We start from the raw sequence: 7,990 nt of genomic DNA on the forward strand, positions 1-7,990 counted from the left end.
TGCCTGGAGCAAGACGGGGAAGGGCGGGGGGGAGTGGGTGCAAACAAGGAGCCACGGAGCGCGGAAGCCACCCGCCCGCCCCCTTTCTCGGCTCAGCCCCAGCACATCCTGTGCACAGGGGGCGGGCTGGCCGGGGCTGCTGCCCTCCTCCCCTCCGGAATCCTCCCGGCTGCAGCTGATGTAAGGCGACGGGGGGGTTTCTGCTGTGAGTGGGGCTTGCTCGGGGAGCTCCGTGCATGGGCAAAGGGAATGGGGGGGGAGGAGGATGCGGTGCAAACATTAGATGCGTTTCCTGGTGAGCGCCACACATAGACACACGCGCAGCCCGGGCGCTCCGGAGCGGGAGCTGAAAGGCAAAGGGGACAGGTAGGGGAAGTAGGCTCCGGTGTGCGGCGCTGAGCGGGGCTTTGCACCGGCTGCCCCGCACGGCGGGGTGCTGCGTTGGTTGCCGGCCCCTCTCTCTCGGCACCTCTGCGGCTGCCCGTCGCAGCGATCGCCAGGCAGACGGGAGCACTCGTTCGCCTTTCCCCGCTTCGGTCCCTGCCTCGCACGTTGTCCCTCCACCGCCGCGTCTAGGCTAGGGACTGAGTGAATGCGTGTGATTGTAGAAGGGGGGGGGCATGATTGTTTCTTTATATTTTGCTCTTTCAGGCTTGTTGCAATGGAGAAAGCCCTTCCTTCAGTGATACTGACATGAGTTCTGGTCCTTTCCCACTGGCAATAACCTTGGGGTTCTGGCTGTCCAGACAGAGTAGGTAGGAGGAGGGCATCTTTGCAAGCCCAAACTCGCAGCTTGAACGGATCCTTCCACTTGCTGCACACAAGACAAGTTTTGTTTGTTTGTTTTAAATTACATTCGTCTTCTCATCTTTATTGCCAGCTGAGCGGATCACTGTAGTTTTTCATGGGTATCCGGATTGTGTCAATGCAGTGTGGTGTGTGACCAATGTGTCTCTTTTAGCGAAGAGTAACTTAGTTTTGAACAATGGGAGCCTACCCTTTGAAGGTTTTTTATATTCTTTAATACAGAGAGAGAGCACTACTATTATCAAATAGAATACGTGTGTGAATATATGTGTCTATGCATGCATTAGCTCTGTGTGTAAAAAAAAAAAAAAAAAAAAGTCCAGTCTAATTTACATAAATGTATCAACATAATATTTTTATAATATAACTTTTAAACCAAGATGTTGACTAAGGTTGCCATTTTGCCAGCAATGCTATACGTATTTGACTTTGAATTATGTACAGTCAGACACCTGTTACTTAATCCTGTTTCTCCTTGTCAATTATTGTTATCCAACCTTAGTCATCGTTTTATCTCTGAAAGTAAAATACAAATATGGTTCTTCTAAAAATGATGCTATGCGGGTATACAGTAAGAACAGAGGAGATTAATGGATATTTCAGGTGATATTTTTCCAAAGAGAGTAATTCTGGAAAATAGCTGGAAAAAAAATCTTTCTCTCAGAGGTAGGTTTATGCTGCATGCAGAGATGTGTGTGTGTGTGTGTGTGTACAACTTTAAAACAATCAGCAGAGGATATGATAAATGATTTACAGACTTTGTTTTTGTAAATAATGTGTGCAGTATGTTTGCTTAATAGTATAATGTTGCTTAGTACTCTCTGAACTTCCCTTTGAAAGTGTAAAATTATAGAATTTATGGTTAAGGATCTGAGTTATTGTCAATTATACAGAAAAATAAAACAGACCCTAATTATACAAAAGAATAGAATGAATGGTGTCATTACAAATAGACAATCATATTATGTAAGCTTACTTGACTAGTGTATTAAGTGTTTACCGAGACAAGGAATATTATTTATTTGAAGAGGTTTTCTGTAAATTAACTTCTAAAAGTATAACATTTATTGTATTCACAGTTTTCTTCCAGGTCACAGGTACCTAACTAGGCCCTTATACAACAGAAGGGTTACTATTATATACGGCTGTGCATTTTTGTATCATACAGAGGCAGTTTATAAATATTAATTGGAAACAGACTCATTCCTTTCTGTTAGTGATAATTTAATAATGTAATTAAAATAAATTCCAAAATAGTATGTCACAGGTAAGATTAATTGCCATCTACAATGAGATTTTAGTATGGCCTCTAATTCTAGGAAGGAACAAAATGATCGGGAAGTATAAAATATTACGCATTTCAGACATGGAAACTTTTTTACAACTGCTAATATTACTCTGCTTGCAAATATCAGGTTTGAGTCTTCTTTTGATGATATCACTAAACACCCGGTATTCATCTAAAAGTCAAACCTCTGGTGAAAATATAACTCTTCAAGTAGCTGTCAAAACAGAATTTTAAGGCCTGATTTGATCACTGGGTATGGATTTCTATCTGGTGGAGTAACAATGCCTTTTATTTTATAGGTGTACGCCCACACACAAGAGCTTTGTTCTAAAACAGAATTTTTTATGCAGTGAATTTAAAAATAAAATGCATAATGTATTCTGTAAGCTCTCTCTCTCTCTCTCTGTGTGTGTGTGTGTGTGTGTGTGTGTGTGTATTATATTTTTGTGAACAGAGAGGAAAGCACCTAGAGGGAAAAGAGATAAAGACAGAAGAAAGGGTAAATTCCATCCTGGCTTCCCTTACAAATGCAGGAAATACAAATCTATCTGCTGTGTATCTCATTGTTATATACCACCCAAAATCCAGTCACTAGCTGTACCCTTATGCTTCCATCTTCTTTAAATAAATGACCAGTTCTTTTGACCTGATGTACACTGCTGACTTCTGTTGCTGATTTTGGCCATTTGTTCCAGTAATGTCTTGCAATTAGAGCTCTACTATGAGTCTGTCAAATCCATTTGCATTATACTTATAACAGAAATATTAGAACAGTTTCTTGTTTAATGTACCTTAAATATTTGGTACTGCTTTTGTAGGAAGTGATGACTTTATTTTAAAATCAGATTTAAATACCCTATATTTCTAACTCTTATAGGTATAATTCCCAACATTCTCATGATTATTCACTTTGTTTCAATATGTCCTGTGCGTTGGCTTGACTTTTTTGTAATCTTGTAGCTTTATGATTCATTTTCATTTGTGGTTTTACCTTCTGAATTATATCCCATTCTCGGTCGTCATTTGCAGAATAACTAATTCTGATAATTTTAGTGTAAATGTTTTGCTGTTGAAACTGAAGTGAATGCTATGCTAAAGATGAAGCCAACCATCTTATGAATGAGTGCCTATCTAAGAAAAACAGTACTTCATTTGTTTTAGGAAGACTATGACTTCCTCCATATTTTTTAAGCATCTCTCCTAAAGTATTCTGGGAATTGTTGGAAAATGTGGTAGAAATCAAATTTCCTAAGTCATAAAATTACAGGATGCTTCAAACTGGTTGATTGTTAGTAGTAACCATTATCAAAAATTGCACAAAACAGCATTTCTGATTGGGCTAATCAATAGTAAAGGCTCAGTTCCACCCTCAGATTAAAGGGTGGATTGGACCACTGTGACCACTTGCAGCGAGTGAGAGGTGATGGGCTCTGCTGCCAACTGTCTGTTGATGACAGCTGGCTGTATATCTCATTCTCCACTATTGCAGCCACTGGCACTAGTAAGATGTTATAATACCTACAAAAGATCAGCTCCTGGATGAAGAGCAGCTGGCTCAAATTCAATGTAGGCAAGATCAGAGTCATGCTGGTTGGCGGGGGGAACCCTTTGAAGAGCTAGCCAGTTCTCTGACCCTTTCTTTCGTTTGAAGGCTTACAGCCCTCATTCAAAGTGGTGGAAAGTCTTGGGTCCTCTTTGACTCATTACTGAATTTGGATGAGCAGGTAGCATCAAAAACCAAAAATGCCACCTTCATGTCCAGCTTGCTAGGAAACTCCACCCCTTCCTTGTGGATAAGGATGTAGCCCCAGGGATCCAGGCTTTTGACACCTTCAGGCTGGATAACTGTAATTTGCATCCGAAACTGTGTGTGTGTGTGTGTGTGTGTGAGAAAACAGTGCACGGGTTTCATCTGGCACAAGATGTGGCTGTCTGCCTTCTCCATGGCTTATGCTGCCATGAGCACATCAAGCCAGTGCTTCTGTCCCTGCACTGGCTTCCAGTCCTTTATCCACTGCCATTCTAGGTCTTTGTTCCTAATCTTGGAACAATTGATGGATCATGTCCCAGCTATGTCAGAGACCCCCATCACCGTCTACAAGCCACAGAGACGGCTGTGTTCCTCTGGAACAATGCCGATTGCAAAGCCTAGAGTGAAGTGTGCAGGAGAGCGGGGATAAAATAATTTCAGTTGAGGGCATCTATCTATCGAAAAACTTCGAGGAGATGAGAGGAATCCAGAATTTGACTTTCTTTGGGAAATGCTGGGAAACCGTCCTTTCTGATAAATCTTTGACTCCATAACCAGAACAGCATTCACAGCATCAACTGCTCCCCTTTCCTAACGCTTCCTTTTACCCCTTCCAAAAAAAGAGACCTACCCAAAGCAGGGTGTTTTTTAATAACCCAAAAAGGAAGAAGCACAAGAGATTCCATCATAGCCATCAGCAAAGGTGGGCATCATATTTCCTAATTTATTTGATATGGAAGATGTAGAGCTACTACAGTGGTGAGTGGCAGTACAAACCCCTAAACTAGGATAGTTTGGTGCCATTTCTTTTGTGTTTTCTCAAAATGGAGGCCAGGTCTCACTCTTTGCCCAGCAAGAACAGTGTCTTCTGGAGCTTTAGAAAAACAGTTGCTAGGCACCTGAGGCAAGATGGTGGCGGGTGATCTGCCCTTCGGTCGTCTTCTTATAGAGAGCCCAAGACTGAAATCAGTGTCTGATGGAATTTTTGCTGCAGTAGTCCTGCACCCAGCCCCAACCCCTGAAGAAGCCTTTATGTGCAGCATACTTCTATGCTGAGCTAACCCTCAGAGTTGCAGCACCAGACCACGAGAAGGAAATCTGCTCCCTGTGCAGACTGATGACCCTTGTGGAAGCTGCATAGTTCCCTGTTAGTTGGTGTATTGATAGACCAGAGGCTGATATGAAATAATTTTTTCTGACCATTTGGTGGTGGGATTATACTCTTGTTGTTGTTATGTATATATGTGTGTCTGAGTATACATACATGCATGTGTCTATCAGAATATATTTATATGCACACACACACATGCTCTTTCTCTTTACTGTATGTATTAGTGAGACAAGGTGGGTGAAGTAGTATCCTTTACTGGACCAACTGCTTTGTATTCATCATTAACCTGCATAAGCACTGCGGTCAGCCTGACATCTAGTGTATGTGTGTGTGTGTGTTTAATAAATACATTTCTGGAAAAGGAAGCCTATGCACAATTTGAATATCAAATAGTCTGCTCTTAAATACTCATTCCTCATCAGTTCCTTCCTCCAAGTATTTCCTCACCAAAATGTATGCAAATTATTGGTAAAGCAGGGGTTTGCTTTACATATATATAAAGCCTCTCATTTGTGTTCCAATTCTCTTTTCCACAGTGGTATAAACACTGGAATGGTTGTGAAGAAGGAGAGTAAGGGGCAGCCCAATGATGGAATTCTGGGCAGGAGAGGCTGGGATGAATGAAGAGAGTCCGGGTGGCATTTTCCCTTAGGCATTCACTAAAAAAGCTCCTTGTTGGTTTCCCATTCCTGTTTGTCTTTTTCTGGAGATAGTCCAGTGTGCTTACCCCTTGCCTGCTTGAATATGCCCCGTCTCTCAAGCCTCTTTTTTTTCTCCATCTTGAATTTTGCACCTGTGCAGAGATATGAAGAGTGACTCTGAACATATATCCAGGGACAGGTTTTCCCTCCTCTTCTTTTGCTTAGTTCAGGAAGTTTTTCCACGCTCTGGTTCCTGCCCCCATGTCTGCTTCAGGACATCTGTATGGTGGAGTGGTCACCAAAATGAAAAACAAGAAATGAAAGCGTTTCCAATCATAGCAATAGCCTATCCATCCCTTGAAATACATGAAGTACAATAAAAGTAACAATTTTAGTTCCTGTTTAGAATTCCAGTGCCTTCTGCGAGTCATTTTTTCTTTTAGACCAGAGATGGTAAGGACATATTATTACAATTTACTCACAACACTTATAAGAATTGAAGATGAATGCCATAATGGAAGGAAGGAAGAGGGACCATGAGGTACTCACTATAACTGGACCCTTAAAAACCTCTGTGGAGGGTCCTATCCAGGAAAGAAAAGCTGTTTTTTGAGAGCGTAGGGGGAAAAAGCCATAAATTTGCAGTAGAGCTGTTTGCACCAAGGATAGTGGGGGATCAGATCCATGAAAGGAGAGGCTGTGTGATCCTCTCTGATGGTGGAGGGAAAGGTACGTTGCCCCAAAAGTTGATTGAAAGGCAATAGGAGGACTGCTGGATGAGAGCTTTTATGTCAGATAGAACTCTAGAGGATTGGTGCTGAGGGCTAAGCTTAATTGGCCTCTCTGGTGGATGTAGAGACCTGTCTGAGAGCAGCAAGAAACAGTCAGTGTAATTATTTCAGCCTATTTCATGGCCTGTGTTACTTGTGCATCACTTGGCTAGGAAAGTATGCCTAGGAATGTTTTTCATGCGTTAAATGACAAGACAGAAAGGATGAAATTTGATAGCAGGTATATCAGAGCCCTGCAAATTAGGTGCTGCAGCTTGGCATATGAGCTGATACATGCCGGCTGAAGTAAATATTTTGGCCTTAGTGCTCAGTCTGTAATTTCTTGCAGTAAAGATCTCCCATAGGTGTTTATGTTGCAGGTGTTATGTAACTCTTGGAAACCTTCCCCCCACTCCTCCCCATTTTGAGTCTGTTCATATGGTGAGGTCAGCCCTGTTGACTGGTGCGCTTCCGCCCTGAAGATGAAAATGATGGGTACTTTTTTGGGTGGGGAGGGGAATGTGATACTGAAGAATAATAGGGATCCAAAGGGGGCAGCTAGTGAGGAGCCTTGGCAGTTGCGTTTTGTGGTGGTGAGGCGGAAGAGGGAAGGGACTGGTGGAGCTGGGGCAGAGGTGGACACTTCCTCACTCATGCTGGCGGCTATAAGAACCCAGGAAGCTCTTCCCACGGCTCTAAAGCAGCAAAATCAGCTCCTGCCAATGCATTTTACAATAAAACCCCGCGTTCTTGCTATAGAGGGGCCACTCATCTCCTGATTTCTCCACCTGCAGCTGAGCTCAGCTTCTGTCTCGAGATCCAGGGAAGCTGGCAATATGTCTGGCATCTCTGAGTCCGGCTCCTCATCCCACTGGTTTTCTCTGCTGTATCCTCCCTGTCTCTCACTAGTGCAATGCATGGCACCGCTGTGTTGTCTGCAGGTGCCTCAGGCAGGGAAAAGGGGGGAGTCTTGAGGGTTTGTTCCAGTTCATCGTAAAAGGGGCAAATTTTCTGAGCTGGACTGAATGCTGTTGTCCTGGGCCTTTACCCACAGGAACTCCAGCCCCCTTTACGCTCTCTTGGTCCTGGATACTGCTTAGGGTTACCATATTTAAAAAATAAAAAAAGAGGACACTCCACGGGGCCCTGGGCATGCCCCTTTCCCACCCCCAGCCCCGCCCCAACTCCGCCCCTTCCCCTGAGCGCCTGCATTCTCCCTCCTCCCTCCCAGCCATGCGAAAAGGGCTGCCCGAGTGCTACCGGCTTCACGATTTGCCCAGCGGCCCCCAGACCCTGCGCCCCCGGCCGGCGCTTCCCCAGAACAGCTGGAGCCCAGGAGGGGAAGTGCCCAGCCGGGGGCGCAGGGTCTGGAGGCTGCCCGGCAAACCATGAAGCCGGTAGTGCTCGGGCTTCGGGCAGCCCCCTTGCCTCTGGACCCTGCGCCCCCGGCCGGGCACTTCCCCTCCCGCGCTCCGGCGGCTGCTGTGCTCCCTGAACTCCTTGGCTCTGCAAGTGCTGAGCTGCCCGAGCGCTACCGGCTTCGGGCAGCCCAGCTTTAAACAGAGCCGAAGAAGTCAGGGGAGGAGCACAGCAGCCGCGGGAGAGGAAGTGCCCGGCCGGTAT

The 7,990-nt window shown here is 44.6% G+C and overlaps 1 protein-coding gene across 1 annotated transcript in view; it reads left to right on the top strand.

Annotated features, from left to right (window-relative positions):
- Positions 1-284: 284 nt before the first annotated feature.
- PLCB4 (phospholipase C beta 4) overlaps positions 285-7,990 on the top strand; it is a gene marked incomplete in the record, with an annotated part of 314,962 nt that continues 307,256 nt past the window's right edge. The window contains 1 exon segment of the mRNA XM_034764107.1: positions 285-366.

Source organism: Trachemys scripta, chromosome 3, assembly GCF_013100865.1.
Source record: "Trachemys scripta elegans isolate TJP31775 chromosome 3, CAS_Tse_1.0, whole genome shotgun sequence".
Classification (NCBI taxonomy): domain Eukaryota; kingdom Metazoa; phylum Chordata; order Testudines; family Emydidae; genus Trachemys; species Trachemys scripta.